At 50.1% G+C, this 17,719-nt stretch overlaps 1 non-coding gene across 1 annotated transcript; it reads right to left on the reverse strand.

The window, feature by feature from the left end:
* Positions 1-14,408: 14,408 nt before the first annotated feature.
* TRNAE-UUC (transfer RNA glutamic acid (anticodon UUC)) lies at positions 14,409-14,480 on the reverse strand. The gene has a single exon. It is a non-coding gene; the product is annotated as a tRNA-Glu (tRNA).
* Between the last annotated feature and the right edge of the window lie 3,239 nt (positions 14,481-17,719).

The following is a 17,719-nucleotide window of genomic DNA, read 5'->3' on the forward strand; positions in this document are numbered from 1 at the left end:
ACAGGATACTTTCTGCTGTGGGAGCGTCCTTGATGTAAGAAGACCTTGGAGGGCAACTCTCAGCTACCTGACATCCTCCCTTGCCAGCAGATTTCCTCCTTCTCTGGTATTTCCACCTTTCTCAGCAGTACAGGGGCTGACCCAGTGGAGCCAGGACTATGATGTGACATCCCTGCAGACCTTGTGTAGAAGCTGCTGCTCCCCTGAGCCACCCCATTAAGCCTCTCTCGCAGCAGGAGAAAAGTGCAGGAGAGAGGGAGGTCACCAGGCATGCTGCACTCTGCAATAAATTGGGTAGTCCCCCCTGTCCTGGGGAGAGCGGAGAGTGGAGACTCCACTCCTCTTGGGCTTTTATTAACTTAGTGTGTCTTTAAAGGAGTGATTAAAATCACTTTTATGCACCTCTGCCCTCATTAAATGAGCTGGTAATAGGTAAGAAACACCCAGCAGCAAAGGAGCAGCCCGCAGCCCCCTGACCTGCAGCCCCCTGAGCTGAAGTCCTGCTGTGACCTGGCTGTTCAGCTGCTGCCTTTTATCCTGCCCTGGGTCCAGGCAAGCTCTGCCCCTCAGCAGGGGCACAGGACCACCTCCAGGCTCAGAAACAGGACAGCGAGAAAGTCAGGTGGGTGGGAAAACTCTTGTGTGCTGAGTGGAGAAAGGAGAAAAAAGAAGGAAAGGGATAAAGCAGTGTGGTATTGCAGGGACCGCAGCCAGGAGCTGGGACGTCCTTTCTGCTGTCTGCTGCGGCAGGAGCCTGAAGCTGAGCTCAGAGCTGCCTCGTGGAGAAGGTCGGTCGATGAGGAAGCTCACTGCCATCTCGATGCCTAGGCTGTGGGAGGGATGTTCAACCTGAAAAGTCAGGATTTAGGCCATGAGGGAAGAGGAGACCAGTTAGCATGTACCCCAGTATGGGATAATTTGTACACTACGTGCCTGCAGCCGGTCTCTGTACTGCGGCAGCAGATGGGATGGAGGGGGCACAGCACACAGGACCCACAGGTCCCTGCCGTTGGGGCAGCAAGAGGAGAGCAGCGCTGCAGATAGATAGCTGTACAGCCCAACCAAGACCTGGCAGTACAAATGACATCGGTCACATCTGTATCTTCAGTTTGCCTGGCCATGGGCAAGGTGCCCTCTGGGTGAAGGATGCTCAGAAAGCGCTTGGGTCTGGCCAGGCACCGTGGCCACACTCCTGACAGCACGAGGCTCTCAAGTGCCCAGCACAATGATTACTGTGCTCCACCAGCGCTTCCAGTCACTTGACCTTGAGCCTCCTGCCTCTCTGCACGCCTGAGACAGGCGCTAATCACTTCAAAACCCAACCACTGTCATGTCTTATTGCTTAAACACCAGCTCTGCCAGCTGCACATTTACATCCTCAGCATTGACTCAGCTAATGTATCTGTCATTTAAGCGCTAGTGATCTGCCAGAAATAACGCTTGATACAGGAGCTATCGAGGGTCAGAGACTCGTGGCTTTCAGTTGCAGTTAGTGGTACCTGGTCGTCCCAGGGACCTCTGCCTCTTCTCCTGCCAGCCCTGCTCACGTCCCCCTCCCAGGGATCCTACCACATTCATCTTGACCCTGATCCCATGACAACCCCTCCAAGCAGAACTCATCCCACATCTTCTTGGTTCCAGTTCTTGCCCTTCCCCAGGAGGGCTGAAGGAGTTCTGGACCATCTCACACTACAGAGCATGAGGACATGCTGCTCGCCTGCATCACATGCTGATGGGGCAAAGCAAGGTTTCAGAGAGTAAATGTGGAGGTGCCATGGACACATGGACATCCACTGGAGCATAGATCAGAGCTTCTTTAAGGAGCTACCCTACCTTGCGTCAGTGTCTGGTCCCTGTGTTGCGAGGCTGGTACCTGGAGTGTCCTCCTAAGCTGCCACAATGGGAAGAGCTCATGTTCTGCCTTTGTCGCTGGCTTGTTTTCATGAAAGTTTAATGCATCTCCTCTCTCTCGCTGGAACTGAGCTGGATCTTGTGTCCCTGCACAGAACAAAAGCAAGGCTGCATGGCTGGCGAGGATGGAGCCGGTCCTGCCTTCCGCAGCCCCGCTTCTCCCTGCCTGGGACTGAGCAGCACGGTGGAGATAAGAGAAAAGATCTTTGGCTAAATCCTCCCTGCAGGTGAGGCGTGTGTGTAACAAGGAGGCACAGCGCTGCTACTTAAATAACCAGGGCCAGGGCTCAGGGGAGCTTGTCCGAGGTCTTACTGTGCTTTAGGAAGCAGGCGGACTTAATGAAATCTTTCATTCGTCAGTAAATGCCACTGTATGAAGTGTAATTAATGGATTTACTAGAGCTGGATGTAGCCCAAACTGAAATATAAGCACTCAGGGAGCCGGCTGGGAGCAGTGTCCTCTACACCGCTTAATTATAAGGTCACTGCCAGAGCGGTGGGAGCTTCACTGAGTCTCTGACTGGGGAGAAATCTTGCCAGCTCTGAAATTTCCTCTGGCGAAGCGGTGGCTTGTCATGGCAAGAGAGCAAAGCACAACGGTGCAGGCAGGTCCCGAGCAGCGAGGCGGTGCGGGGCTGCGGGCAGAGCCGGGCAGGTCAGCAAAGCCCTGGGGTGGGGTTGCACGGCCGTCACTGCCGAGCAGGGCTGTCGGAGCAAGCAGCGTGTCTGGGACACGGAGTCATCCCGGTCTGGCAGTGGGGAGCCTGGCATGCTCCCTGCTCTGGGCGCAAGTGGAGATGTCTGGACTTGGCATCAAATTTCTCCACATCTGCAAGGTTTTGCTTTAGTTCCCCTATGGATCTGTTGGTCTTACGGGTCCTCTGACCTGCAGATGATGGACGATTGAAGGGCATTGCTGATAAATAGCTCTGAGCTGGTTTCCCAGGCTTAGCTTAGATGGCATCTCATTTACTTTGTGCCTTCAGCAGGAGTCAGAGCCCCAATGGCACTGTCTCCTCCCCACCACCCCAGGCAGAAAGTGGCGAATATTAACACAAAGGTCTATTCCTCCCCAGCAGAAGGAGCCTGGCTTGGCTAAAATCAGGCTGGTCTCATGGACACTTCTGGCTTCCTCAAATCTCCCTGTGACCAAATACCTTTCTACTTCTATCCTGAAGTCATTAAGGAGGAGATCAGCCCCTGGTAGCTGAAGGAAAACTGATTCACACGTGAAAATGAATCCACCCCCAATGATCACAGAATCCCAGACTGGTTTGGGTGGGAAAGGTCCTCACAGCCCATCCAGTCCCACCCTCTGCCATGGGCAGGGACACCCTCCACCAGCCCAGGTTGCCCAAAGCCCCATCCAACCTGGCCTTGAACACTGCCAGGGAGCCAGGGGCAGCCACAGCTTCTCTGGGCAACCTGTGCCAGGGCCTCAGCACCCTCACAGGGAAGGATTTCTGCCTCACATCTCATCTCCATCTCCCCTCCTGCAGCTTCAGGCCATTCCCCTTGGCCTGTCACTCCCTGCCCTTGTCACCAGTCCCTCTCCAGCTCCATCTTTCCTTGGGTGGTCTCATTTCTCCAGCTGGACAACTTATTCAGCTAGGACATCTCTAAGTCCCATTTGGCCCCAGCAGAGCTGTCTCTCCAGTTATTCTACTATGAAAATAATAAATAATGGCCAGAAAATGTCTAGCAATGGAGAAGCCCGTAACCTGCTACATCCCCGAACAAGGATGTGTATTCTCTGCGGCATATTTCAAAAAACCCAAAGCCCATTATGGGGAACAATCAGCAGCAGATTTTAATAGATGCATTTTGCACTCAGCTGTCACCATCTGTGTTTCCCCATTAGAAATGCAGAATGAATGAGCTCCACAATTACAGCTGTGAGGGCCTGGGAGGCCCAGCACAGCTCTGCATGCAGCCATTCCTCCTCTCCTCCTTGGGAAACTCTGTCTCTCCTGCATGGCCAGTTTGCTGCTGGGACCAGTGCTTGAGCAGACCCCGCACCCATCCCATGCACAGGGAGGGTGCTCCCAGGCATGGGGCATCATCCTGCGTCCCTCGTCTCTCCTGGCCAGAGATGTGCAGGGCCAGGATCTCCCGCAGGCTGTGGGGAGCCCAGTGCCGGGGTGCAGGGGGACCCCAGCCCCTGGCTGGCACCCCACAAAGCTGCTGGCAGAAACGATGCACGTTGGCACGAGGCACTTTCAAAGAAGATTCAGCGGGTGCTCCCCACGTGCCCCAGACCTCTGAGGGTTCCTGTGCACGCTCACCCAGGCTGGTGAAGCCACAAAGCAGGAATTGAGGCTGCTGGGAGGAAGCTGTGCCTTTCCCTCCAGCACGATGGCCCGAGCCAAGAGCCAGACCACAGCACCTCTTGGTGCAGGGGCACCCCAGGGTGCCGGCTGGGGTGGGAGACCTTGGATGGGGTGAAAGAAGGGCATTCGGGGTGCTCAGGCTGGGGGACAGGACCAGCAGGCAAGTCCCACCCCAGAACAGCCCCAAAGCATGTGCAGAGGAAAGAGGGAAGAAGAGGACGTGGATCGGAGATGCCCGGCCACGAAGGGGCTGTGTCCGCATGGGGAGCCGGGGAGGGGCTCGGCAAGGAGAGGGTCTGAGCTGGAGGACCCTGACAGGATGTGGGAACCCGCGAGCTGGCAGGATAATTACTTTTTTAATCAGGTCTTTTCAAAACATCTAATTTTATTACTTTATTCTTCCATTTCAATAGCAGAACGATTAAGATGGAATCTTAAAGGAATTCTTCACAACAGTAATAATGTCTCTTATCGCAAGAGGCAGTCTCTGTCTGCTCCGTCCTGCAAATTCTCAGCATTTGAATATTAAATATATTCAATATATCAAAAAACTCCATTTCATTCCAGAAAAATAATAAAGAAAAAAAAAACCCACCACATATAACATAAATTTCCCCTCTTTCTGCTGAAAAAAATAAATTAAATAACACTCAGCCCTCTTCCCCTCCAAACTGCCTTCTCGGGGAGGGAGCTGGGACAGTGGGGACTGCAGGAGAAACCTCGAGCAGCTGCCAGGCCAGGCACTAGCTGAGACAGAAAATGAAGCTTTCCAAAGCTCTGATGCTCCAGATCCCACCCAAGGTGTGCTGCTTGGTTTGGAGGAGGTATGGGTTGGGTTGGTGACTACCAGCGTGGTGGCTTAGAGACAGCATCTCCATCAGTCTCAGGTGCTGGTGCAGGGAGGAGAATCTCAGCCCTGGTCCCCAGCGCGGTGCTGGGACCCCAGCTCAGCTGCTGCTGCCCCCGGCCACAGCACTCCAGCCCTTTCCATCAATGTCCGGGTCAATGCTTGTTTTGATCACAAGAGGAGACAGTCATTTAAAATCTGGGGTCATCAGAGTGCTCCAGATAACACAGGCTGTGTTTGCATCCTTGCTCTTCTCCAGGACCGTAAACAGCAAAAGGAACAGTGGACAGGAGAGGAGAGGGACAGTCGCAGGGAAGGAGGGATGTGTTTGCTCTGTGATTTCAGGTTGTTTGCGACAGCACAGCGCTAAGCTTACCTGTCAGAGCTCGGGCTGCTGGGCATGCAGACTAAATGGAAGGGAAAAAGGAAAAACTCAAAAGCCTTGTTTTGAAAAAGTGCACACGGAAATAAGATAAAATGTTGGAAATAAACACAGATGACCCTGAGCTACTGTCTCATTCCAAAAGCATGCATGTAATTTCCTACCTTGTTTTGCTTTGCTTTGCTTTGCTTTTTAAAGGAAAGAGGTAAAAACAAATTCTACTGTGTCAAACATCCTTTGGATGATTTCCCTTCCTGCCCTGATTCTGTCGGATCTGCTGCAGGAGCTTCTGTGTAACAGTCCCGGGTCTTTCCTGGGACGAAGCCCACGTCTCCATCGCCCAGTCCCTGCGAGCACCATGCACAGCTCTGCAAAAGCAGGTGGGAAAAGCTCTGTGCGAGTCACCTGGAAACCGGGCGCTGCTCTCCCGTGCGCCCACCCTGCAGGCCAGGCCCGTTTCTGGTATCTGCCGCTGGAAAGATGCCTCCAGGAGCCACGTCTGGCACAAATGTCTCACGTGAGCAAGGACCAGCCCAGGGGAGCCCTCACCACCTTTGAGAACTGACTCCAGAGGTCTGATGGACAGTTTCATCCCAAGCCTCGGTGAACGGCGGTGGGAAACAGCAGCTTAGTGATCCACAGCGACTCAGACATTTGTCCCCTGTCATTTCGCACCTTTGCTGAATTGTCCATTGCCCCGGGCAGCTCCTGGGGCTGGTGGCCCTGGGAATGTCCCTGCATCAGCTGTGGCAGCACCCACCCAGGGCACTGCTAGTTTCAGGTCTGAAAACTAAACGTCAGGGCGGTTTCCAAAGCACAGGAATATCCAGCTATTTCTAAATAGCCAGGGTGAAGTACTTGAGGTTCTTGAAGCATGAAGGATAACTCAGGTGTTTGACAGCAGGAGCAATCCTCAGCACAGCTGGGCTTAGTCTTGCAGTCTTCCATTGATGGGTTAACTTCGAGGAGTTTGAATAGCTTTGCTGTGCCTCAGTTTCCCCATCACCCAGATGGCATTTTTTAATCCTCCCTTGGGTACCACTTCCCTGGACTGTCTGCAAAACCAGCTGTGGGCAGTTTGGGGGTGCACATCTGGCCTGCGGATGGCCATTTACTATCAATCTCCAAAACTCCTCCTCGTGCACAGTGTGAACTTTCGAGGCATGATGATCCGGTAAGAAATACCCCCCCCTTTCCGCAGTTAATGCAACAAGCTGTCGACAATATCATTTAGTTTTTAAGGTGAGCCCTGACTTTGGATCAGTTATCTAATGACATAATTCTCTTTCTGTCATGGTTTCCCCTCTACATCGATACTCCCTTAAGATGAGTAATTTTAAATTGATGCCTATCTTTAATAGACTTTCCTCAGGCTCCCCTTACACTAGCTGCCTGAGCTGCTGGTTAGAGATTAAAATCTACTCAAGCCTGCCCAGCAGCAGTTCATCAATGACAGTTGTTTCATAGTTGATGCAAACCCACTTAAAATAAATTCCAATTAAACCAGAAACTGAAATCATGTATTTTTGGAACAGTCCTATGCTGGTGGCACGCTCTGCTCCGCGCTTTGCTTCCAGACCTGTTATTACTCAGTCCCCCGCCTTGTCACTGTAGATGCAGTATCAGACGATGCTAAATAAATAGCGCTTTCATTAAAGTCTTTGGCAATCCGGCAGCAGATTGAATTATTTGCTCTTCGAGGTTCCCTGTGCACGTGAGCAAGACGGGAAAAGGGAAGTGAAAAAAAAAACCCAAACAACCCACGACCCGCTCCAGCGCCGCCGGGCAGCACGCTCCCACCCCGGCAAAGCCAGAGCCAGGATCTGTCCTCTCTTCTCCTGGCTGGGTGCGGACTGGGGTGCCTGCAAATGGGATTTAAAGAAATTGGGGCCCTGGGGGAGCTGCCGGCGGTGGCGGGTGTAGCCGGGCGGGCACACAGTGCTGGCACCGCTCCTCTGCTGGCTCCTGCTCTGGCAGGGGTTGGCATGACTCGAGGGCTCGCTGCCTGCAGCCAAGCAAGTTTTTGCAAAAAGAAATCTTATAGTTTCTATTAAAAAAAAAAAAAAAAAAAAAAAGCAAGCAGGCTTGGGGCAGTAAAACAGTAGAAACACAAAAAATAAAACCTCCAGGAGAAAAACCTTTCCAAAGCCAGCTACAATGCTGTTTGCAATAAGATGTTTCCAGTTTTTTCATTCAAATTTCTTCCCCTGGTTTCTGAGGTCTGCCTCTGGGGGTGAGGTGAGGCTCACATACGGAGCGAGTTTTGTCCCGCGGCTGGGCGGGTGTCCCTGTCCCACAGGAGATGCTGCAGAGATTGGGCTGGGGGCCACCTTCATGCAGGGCATCCGAGTATGCGCCGTTGTCAGAAATTCCTTTGCCGTTCACTCCTAGAGATTGAATCGCTTGTACCACACAGGTAAAACACAGCACTCGTGCCTGCAGTCCACGCAAAGAGCTGGACACCCACAAACCCCCCCGGGCTGGCGGTGGCCGATCTGGCAGCGGGTCAGGATGTGCCCCGTGCCCCCGCCTGCCCCCGCGGGGACCAGCCAGCCCTGGCCTGCGCTCACCTCCCGTTCGGGACGTGCCTGATGCCCCGGGACCGGTTACGGCCAGCGGCTCAGTGGATGCAGGGATCACATGGAATTTAACAAGCAAACAGGTCACAGGTAAAGAAATCGGCGCCGCTCGACATGGACAGACCGGTGGCACCAACGCCTGGTGGTGGGACGGCAGTGGGGCACCCCGTGGGAGCTGCCTGGTCTCCTTCATCCCCCCCCGCCATCACTTCGGCCAGCCTTCTCTCCCCTGCCAGCCCCAAACTCCTCACTTCATCCGTCCCCCTGACACGTAGTGCTGCAGCAAGGAGCTGGGACAGTCTCGCCACCATCAAGTTTTTTTTTTTTTTTTTTTTTAGGAATAGTTCCTGCAGCACATGATTTCAGAAATGCAAATGGGTTTGCCTGCAGATTTTCAGGCAGGTGCCAGGGAAGGAGAGAGAGAGACAGAGAGGAATGCTCCGATTTTATCAAAATCAGTTTTCCTGCCCAGGGGAGGATGGAAAGCAGCTACTCAGCCTCAGGAAGACGATTCTATTTAAACCACGGGATCATGTTGTAGCTACTTCTTATTTACCAGACTGGAAAGTTACATTAAGAAGTTATCACTTATCTTGCAGGAGAACAAATTAAGAGTGAAGGACCGTTCCCTGGTTTGCATACAGCTGCACTTCCCAGGTTACTAAAAAGACAATTGATGTACCAGTTCAGGAAGAAATATGATTTTCATTATGATACGCAGGCATCAGGGATTGTATTCTAATGGTCCCCTGTCACCAGTGAAGAGCAAAATGGCCTGTGACCACTGTAATGGAAAAAAGGTTTCTGTGATATTTTGCATAGCATGGAGGGCTTTTTGTGTTTGGGTTCTTTTTTTTTTTTTTTTCCGCTTGTAACACCCTGATGGCAGTATTAAAGGGAACGGCACCTATTTTTTCTAGATAAGGAATTTTTGGTCTGGTAGTGAGAAACTTTTCTCCCCAATCACAAAAGTATATTTATATTTGAAATTAACTTTATAGTTAACTAGAAGATAAAATAGTGGGTCTGATTTTCAGCTCAGTGGGGGGCTCCTGGGGACCTGCTCTCCACAGACACTTATTTGGGCAGGTGAAATAAGATGATTGTATGAAGTTACCTGATGGTACACCTCTCTTTTGGGATCCCTTCAAGCTTTTCTGACCATGTTTTAGTGCCCATGGGCTTGAGGCTGTAGGAAAGCAACAGAGAGCAATAATTGATGGTTGGGATTTATCTGTTGTCTCCCTTCCCTGTGAAATGTCTGGTTCACAGGAATTGCATCCAAGGCATGTGAGCACCACAACCAGCCCCAGATCCTCGCTTGAACGTGCAGGCACTGACCCCGTCCTCTTCTTTTCCCGCAATGCCCAGTCATTTAATGGAGAGAAAATGTGAGAACGGACACTTCACCAAAAGCAGAGCTGTGTTTTATCACACTAAGTGGGATCCTCTGTCATCCCACTCTTCATGCCTCATTGGCTGGGTACCAGAACCAGCCAGTCTAGAGGCAGGAACGCACAGATGGCTCACGCCACCCATGTGAACCAATAGCAATATTGGAATATCAGCTATTCCATGCGAATTATTCAGGAATAATGCCCAGGGGCGGGGGGAATTCCCAATTGCATTTGTGAATTACAGAAATTCTTAATAATTTATAAATTAAAGAATTTTACTATTAGCTTCAGCATAACAACAAGAAAGATGTGGAAAATATAGCAGTAAGTGATTTGCTGTGATTTTTTCCCTCCCTGTTTAATTACTTGACTGCTGTAAAAACTAAACCAAGTTTCAAAGGTAACTCAAATTCCCTCATCACCAGGCAGCACGCAGCCCTTCCCATCTTGTGAACTTCCAGACAGCTGGGCTGAGCAGCTTTCCTTTAAACCCACCTAAGTTAAAGACAAACAATTTAGGTCCATTGATCTGTAGCTGCGGAGCCTCCTGTTTAAACTTGGGAAGACGGAAGAAGCATAAAGCTAGTGCATAGGATTTTCTTTGCATTGCTTAGATTAAAGGACATCAGGATGAGTGTTTTGTGTGATGATCAAAAGATTTAACACACTCTGCACCTGTCACAGGTATGAGCTCAATTCCTTATAGATAAAAACAGAGTGGAGCTGGCATAGCATGAGAGACTTACAGGAAAGGATGTGCAGGGAGTATATTTAAAGCAGGCTGCATGAATATAGGATTAATGTTAATATTATATGATAAAATGCTAATTTTGCTTAATTAGGCCATTCCTAACACAGAGTTCCTGTTGATCAGAGCACTCCCTAGCAGATAAAGAGGATGATAAGGAATTGTCTTCATAGAAATATGAGAAAGTTTCCAAATACTGATTTGGAAAAAAAAAACCCAACAAACAAACAACACAGTAAATGGCTTCATAGATCAATGCAGTTTGCAGTAAGGCTCCATGGCCTGAGTAGGATGGAGTAAATGGGAAACTCTCTCTAATTTTCTCATCTCAATTTGCTGTTTTACTCTTCCACCAGAGGCTCTGACTTGGTCTCCACTTAAACCGGACTGGAAATCTGGGGACTGCTGGGACACGAACAGCGTGGACGTGCCCTCCCCAGGGCTGACGGGGAAGTGTGTTCCCATGGCCAGAGACTGATATTTCATGAGAGCTGAACTCGGCTCCAGAGATTATCATGTTCCTCGAGGATCCTTTCTCACAGTTTTTACCAATTAAACAAACTCATGGCACCAAGTCATCCCTGCAGCCTGATGCTCAGGTTTTCCCACTGCCATACCTGCAACAAGCCTCAAGCTGAGAAATGATCCATGCAGGGGGGGAGAGAGGACCCTGAGCAAAGTGTGCTGCTGGTGGAAGGGAAACGGAGGGCTCGGGGATGCACACCCGCACACACCGGACCTGCTCTGCAATCGCCAGTCTTGCCTCACAGTTTTAAGTGCCACCTGCCAGGGTCTGGCTGGAACTGGCACAGCTGGAGCCTAAAAATTTCACATCCCGGGGAAAAAAACTTGCAAGCTGCAATGTGAGAAGTCAACCTCTCTGAAAACGAATCCTTTGTTAAGTGATCTTCTAATGCTAAATTTACATTTCTACATGCTAACGGCAAGTTAAAAATAAATAAATTAAGTATAACAATTAGGCAATTAAACAATGCCCAGATAAAGATGGAAACCGGCAGTATGCCAAGGAACACAGAGTTGGGTGATGCTAATTTTGTGATATGTTGCATTATATACTATTTCTTTCTCATTACACATGTCACATCAGTCTCACTGGCCTGTCATATCCCCGGTCCCCGTATGCATCAAAAGGCACTAACGGAGAGGAGAAAGGAAGAGCTGACGATGACACGAGATGCAAGTGCAGTGCCTTGTTCTCAGACTACAGCCAGTGTTTTCCTTCTCTACTCAAGGGCACCAAAGTCAGCTCCAACACCTGTGTTTCTCTAAAGAATGAACTCCTTAACTTCCAAATCCTTTACTGGACATAAATCCCATATTAAAACACAGGAAGATGCAGAAAGGGGCTGCATGGGACACAGGCACGAAGCAGAGGTCTCAGGCTGACCTGGCATCCCATGGAGCAGGCAGTGCAGATGTGCTTCTCGTATCTGCATGGACCAGCCTGTATCATTTCTGTACTGTGCACAAGCACCCCTGCTTGGGGGAATCACGGGACCTGCAGACAATGCACACACTCAGATTTTCAAATTATCCAGGTTTTCCAAATTATCAAGTTATCCAAAAGAGTAAATGGCTCAGCAATAACTTTTGGAAAACCCAGAATCATCCTTGGAGGAGATTGTGAATATTAAGCAGTTTGACTCTTTGACTAGAGGTCTGAACTGCCTTGGATAACCAAAGAGTTTGCCCTGAATGTAACCTGTCCTTCCATGACATTTGCAAACCTGTGCCTAAATCCCCTCTGCCAATCAGTCATCCTTTGAACTCTGCTTTATATTCCTGCTGTGATCATTGCTGGTTGCACTGAGCCAGCCTGGCACAGAAAGCATGGTGGTGTATAAATTTTGAGAAGACTATCAAAGCAGCAACACCTTGCTCACTCTGTGTGAGGGCTCTTTCCCACCCAGGGGTGAGGGGAATGACCTAAGGGCAACATCTGTCCATAAGAGCACACATCAATCCCTTTTCTGCAGCATCCACGCGTGTTATTTCTGGTCGCAGGCTGTGGACCCCTGTTCAAGAGGTGGCTGAGCCATGACCCATTGCAACGAGCAGGCTTCCTTGTTCTGATTTCAGCAAGTGCTTCACTGAAGAAACAAATTTCAGCAGAAATTCTGTCTCCAGTCGGTCACTGATGCACGACTCGGACTTACAGCGCTTGACAATCCGATCAACATGCCCAAGAGAAGTGCCTCTTTAAACCTCTCCAGTGGCCAGATAATTTCTTCCTGGGTCTAGCCCTTTGCAAAAGCATCCCTCCTTCCCAAGGCCTGACGTTCAGAGGTGGTACAGGAAGGTGATACACTGCTCTGCCCAGCCGCTGCAAGCACCCGAGCACAGCGTTGAGACTCAGCACTGGGAAATAAAGCCATCCCAACGCTGAGCTTGGAAAGGGTTATTCTTCATAGAGGAAAAAGAATATTTAAGACTGCAAAACTTCCTTTGACAGGGTTGTCTTTTAATTACCCTGTGGAATGATAAAATCCCAGCACTGAAAATGTGTCTTTACAAATCTCTAGCTGGAGTAATTAGTCCCGTGCCTGGCTCTCCTGAGAGATTATTGCTGCCTTCTTTTCAGATTACTTACCCAAATAGAAGTGGAATCATTGCTATGTTTGACAGTGAGATATAAAATATCAGATAAAGCTGTTAAAATACTGTTTCACACGCTGTGTTTCTGCAGAGTAAGGAAGCATCTGCTCTCTTGGTATCAGCAGCAGAGCTGAGCAGAAAATTCACAGCTGAGGGATGAGACGATGAATCTCACTTCTTTTTTTGTTCCTGGTCATTCCTGGAAAGATCCAAGTAATCAGGAATTTAGTCATTATTCAAATGACTCAAAGAACGTTGTTTGCAGCTTATGTCCGTTTTAAGGCTTGAATGTGCTTGTGGGGTTTTAGGTCTGGTGGGTCCCATGCTATGGTCTGAGGACCTCAGCTGGAATGCTTGTGTGACAGAGCGAAGTTATTCAGTGGTAGCGCTGAACCCTGAAAAATCTACGTCCTGTAACACCATGCAGACATGTTAGGTGGACACCTCCGTAAAAGTCTCTCTCGTTATGCAGAGGTACTTATAGGGGATGCAAAATGCAGGTAGCATCGCTCCCCTTATATACTTAATGGTATGAGCTCAGAAGGAAGTTTCTCATTAGATATGGCATAGATCTGCAGTGAAATTTCCCTCAGAGAAGTTACAGTTGCTATTTATTACTTTCTGGGAAAAAAATCTTTCTTAGGGAATTAAAGTGCTTGCTACATTATGTCAGGCTGTTAAGCTTACAGTGCTCAAAAATGCATTACTGACAATCCTCATCAGTCGCCGAGCTGTTGTACAGATCACACCCTGGTTATCTCATTCCTTTCTTACCCACAGGACAAATTTATACCCGTGCACGAGTATTTCACAGGCCTGGTGTAACTGATGTGCTAGCTGCAGGGGCAGGGTGCGCACTGCTGGAGCAGCAGCTCCATCGGGGATGCAGTGTCCCAGCCTTGTCTCCTTAACAGTCTGTTCCTTGCCATCTCAAATAAATGTTTTTGTGTAATTCCTTCCAAGGCAGATTCTGTGTCTCACTGACTTCCAGTGTAACCCAGCATCGCAATGGAGCCATCCCCTGCGTCACTGGAGAGGTAAAGAGGGCTCAGGCAACTCAACTAGGATGAGGAACCACCAACTATCCTGTCCCTGAGGAAATTAAAACCATCCTAACACTGTCCAAGAATGAAATTTATGGGTCAGAAGTGTACTCTGAAGCTCTCTAGTCGAGCCTATATGTTCCAGCAGGTCCAGCTGGAGCAAGTCCCTTAGGGCCTTGTTCAGTCGAGTTCCAAGTGTCTCCAGGAACGGAGACCCCACAGTTTCCCTGAGCCCCAGTTCCAGTGTTTCACCACCACATGGTGATAAAATTATTCTTCATAACTAAGGAGAACTTCCCTTGCTCCAGCTCGTGCCTCTGGGAAAAGCCTGGCCCCATCTGCCATGCACTTTCTCACCAGGCAGCAAGGAAATCTTCCCCTCGCCTTCTCCCTGGGCTGATCAGACCAGACCCAGCTCTGTCCCTCAGCCTCCCTTCGCCCGTCCCGTGCCCCGGCTCTGGCCACCTTGGCAGCCTGCGCTGGCCCCGCTCCAGCAGGCCAGCATCTTCCTTGTCCCGGGGAGCCCAAAAACTGTCACAATATGAAATACAAGTGTTCCCACACCGGGAGTCGAACCCGGGCTGCCTGGGTGAAAACCAGGAATCCTGACCGCTAGACCATGTGGGACCACGGCCACCACTGCCACCTGCCCGGCTCTGGACCGCAGGGACAGCTAGTCCTGCTCCTGGACGCACGGACCGGCAGCCATCCCCAGCAGGACCCCATCCTTTTCTTTCCTGGTGCATCCCACAGCCTGGAAGGGGAAAACACAGCAACATATAAAAGGCAACGGCCCGAGGTCTTTGATCCGGCTGGGGCTCTGCTGGGACTCTCCTGCAGCTCCAGTTCAGAGCTCATGGTGGGACAGGCAGCGTCCCATGGGAGTACGGCTGCTTTAAGCACCCCTGGATCGCAGTCCCAAGCACCTGCCCGCACACAGGCTCTTGCACCCATCTCCCCAGAGAGCTGTGCTGCTGCGGAGCTGAGGGCAAGGTCAGGCATGGGGCCACGCAGCATTATTAACGATAACTGGTGGCAAAGCATTGCAGGAGCTAATTCCACCCGGCATGAAGGCAAGTGCACAAGCTGCTTCCCCTTTATTTCATTTGATTACACTTTTTTGTTTTAACATGATTCCCTACAGTAAGTAGCTCATAATTAACAGAGGATGAATAACATTTCTGCCACTCTGCGTATTAAGTTTTCTCACAACAAATGAAAACATAATTGCCATTACACAGCACCCTTATCTGAGGAAACACGCCGCAGTTGGGGTGATGGAGATTTACTGATAGGCATACACTTCTTCAGCTACTTAGAGATGAAAACGTTTGTGGCTGAGGGGCTGGAGCTGCTCGGCACACTGCGCCGGCTTCCTGCAGCACCTACCAGCAATCTTCTCCACCATGGGCTCACCACCAGGACCTCAGGAGATAGCTCAATGGGCTCTGCAGTGGAGGAGCTTGTGTGGAGCAAAAGACAGGATGAGGATGCCCAGTAGGTGACACGTGGGACATGGTGCCTTCTTTCCCTGGCCAGGGAAACCCTAAAAACTGATGGGGTGAGGCAGGTCTGAATTGTTTACTGGGAACCTTTGCACACTTCTGAGTTGTCACGGGAGCCAAGATGGATGGAGTAGCCACGAAGGCTGATAAGTGCAGACACTCCCCAGGGTAATGATGTCTGTCTAATGAGCCAGAGGTCCTGGTTCAAAGCCACGGGGCTGTCAGCTTGCACGGTCACCATGGGGCTCTCCACCAGGCTGGAATTTCCAGAGCAATATTAATGCCCCAGCTCCTGCACACAACCAGCAGCTCACTGGGGACACTGAGAAGGCATGACCAGAAATAATTTCTTCTCCCAACTGAATATTTTTAGTTATCAGAAAAAAGTAATAGCTAATATCCCTAGGCATTAACCCCACAAGCTTCACTAATGTAGCCAAAGAAAGAGGAAAGAGGCTGTTCTGGTGCCTGGGGGTGACACTGCAGAGACACCTGCCTGGATTAGAGAGCTCTCCTAGGGACATGCTGTGGGCACGTCCAGGCAGGTCTTGCTCCAGGGAAGGTGAGTAGGGGTGTATTTGTTTCTTAGTTAGGACATTTTTCACAACATTTCTTTCCCTTTTTTTTTTTTTTTTTTTTTTTTTAAATGAAAACTCAGTTTGCATCAACAAACAAATGAGAACAAGCCCTTCTGCTTCCCCTGGCCTACCTTGCACAGCCTGTCCATGTCTGGACATCCATGAAGGCACACATATCTAAAAGGACCATGGCTTGCCCAGCCAGAGACCAAAACCTGTGGCCTCCAACTCTGAACATCCAGTTTCTGATGGGAACAGGGAAGCACCTTGCAGGACCACGTGCTCCAGAAAGTCAGCAGAGAAGCCTCTTGGGGGTTCTCCTGGGATGCATGGCTGCACAACATGGCTGTGCAACCATCGCCACTCATGGGCAGATGGGGAAGATGAGTGCTGTGTGCTTCCTCCCACCGCAAAGGGGAGGAGATGCTGAGCAGGGCCAGACCTAAAGACCTTGAGCTGCCTCCTTCAGCCTTCAAAATGAAGCCAGGTTTGCCAGTCCCTCCCCAGCTGGAAGCATGGAGAAATATGCGATGCAGGTGTATGATGTTCACAGCACACTCCTATTGCTCTTCTAGAGCTCTTGTCCAGCACTGGAAGAGCATGATTCTTCATAATTATTCCCAAAAACCACACAATATTGCCTCATTCTGTAGAATTTCTTCTTCTTCTGCTGCTGCTGCTGCTATGAAGCCTTCTTGGAAAGGCTGGTCTGTTTTTTATTTTTCCTTTTGCAGTAGTTTTGGGCAAAATACAGACTCTTCACCCACGTCAGCTGTGCTCTGCCCAAACCTTGGGTCTCTCCGAGTACATTTGTAAAGTCATAGTTTGCCCCCAGAGCAAACCTGGAGCATTTCTCCGTGCCGTGCCATTCTGGTTTGCTCATGTAAAAGCCCCAGCTTCCTGGTCGTTCTCGTGATGCTGGTGTAGCACTGCAGCCATAATGTTTAGGGAGGATATAATTGCCAGTTGCTTCATGCATTGTCTCCCAACATCTTATCTGAACTCTTTGAAAGTGAATTCTCATCATAGAATAAGAGAAATAATGAGTTTCTGAGAACAGACCGTGTCCTGGCTGTACTTTCCAAGCAAATAGGGGCACAGAATACAGACATGGCAGAAAACCCTGAACTGTACTGATGTGTTTCAGAAGAGCTTGATCACCCATGTGCTGGGTGTAATTAGTACTCATTAGAGCTACTTATTGTACAGACACTCCCAGAGGCCCTGCCAGGATTTCTGCTGGGCACTGAGCGATTCCACGGAGAAAGACTCCCTGCTCCCAAGCCTCAATATCTGAATAGCAAATCTCCTAAAGGGCAAGGAATTAAAGGAGTTTTGAGGTGGAATTTGGTCCCCTTACCAACATGACACACAACAGGGTTTCCTGCACGAGTGGAGGGCAGGAGTTGGTGTCACAGGGGCTCCTTTGCTCCAGTTCTCCTCCATACCCAACAGGCTGAGCACTTGGCCAGGCATTTCCCTACACCCAGGCCAAAAGATGTTCCTTTTTACAAAAGCTGCTGGCCGATGCGTCCAGCCTCCAGTGTTCTACGAGAGTAAAGCTGAGCGCTGATGTCTCACCCTTGGAGCAGTGTTGCTGGAGGTCTTATGCTAACGGGGCATGTACCATTGCATCTGCATCCCACTGCTCCTCCCGCGGCAGCAGGCGTGCTGCAGGTGAGCCCCCATCACCATGCTTTGTGTGCAGGGGTCCCCTGCTCCTGCCATTTCCCTGGACAGTCAGGAAAATAACCATTCGTTTAACATTTTGGAAGGTTTGTTG

Source organism: Balearica regulorum, chromosome 16 (genome assembly GCF_011004875.1).
Source record: "Balearica regulorum gibbericeps isolate bBalReg1 chromosome 16, bBalReg1.pri, whole genome shotgun sequence".
NCBI lineage: Eukaryota > Metazoa > Chordata > Aves > Gruiformes > Gruidae > Balearica > Balearica regulorum.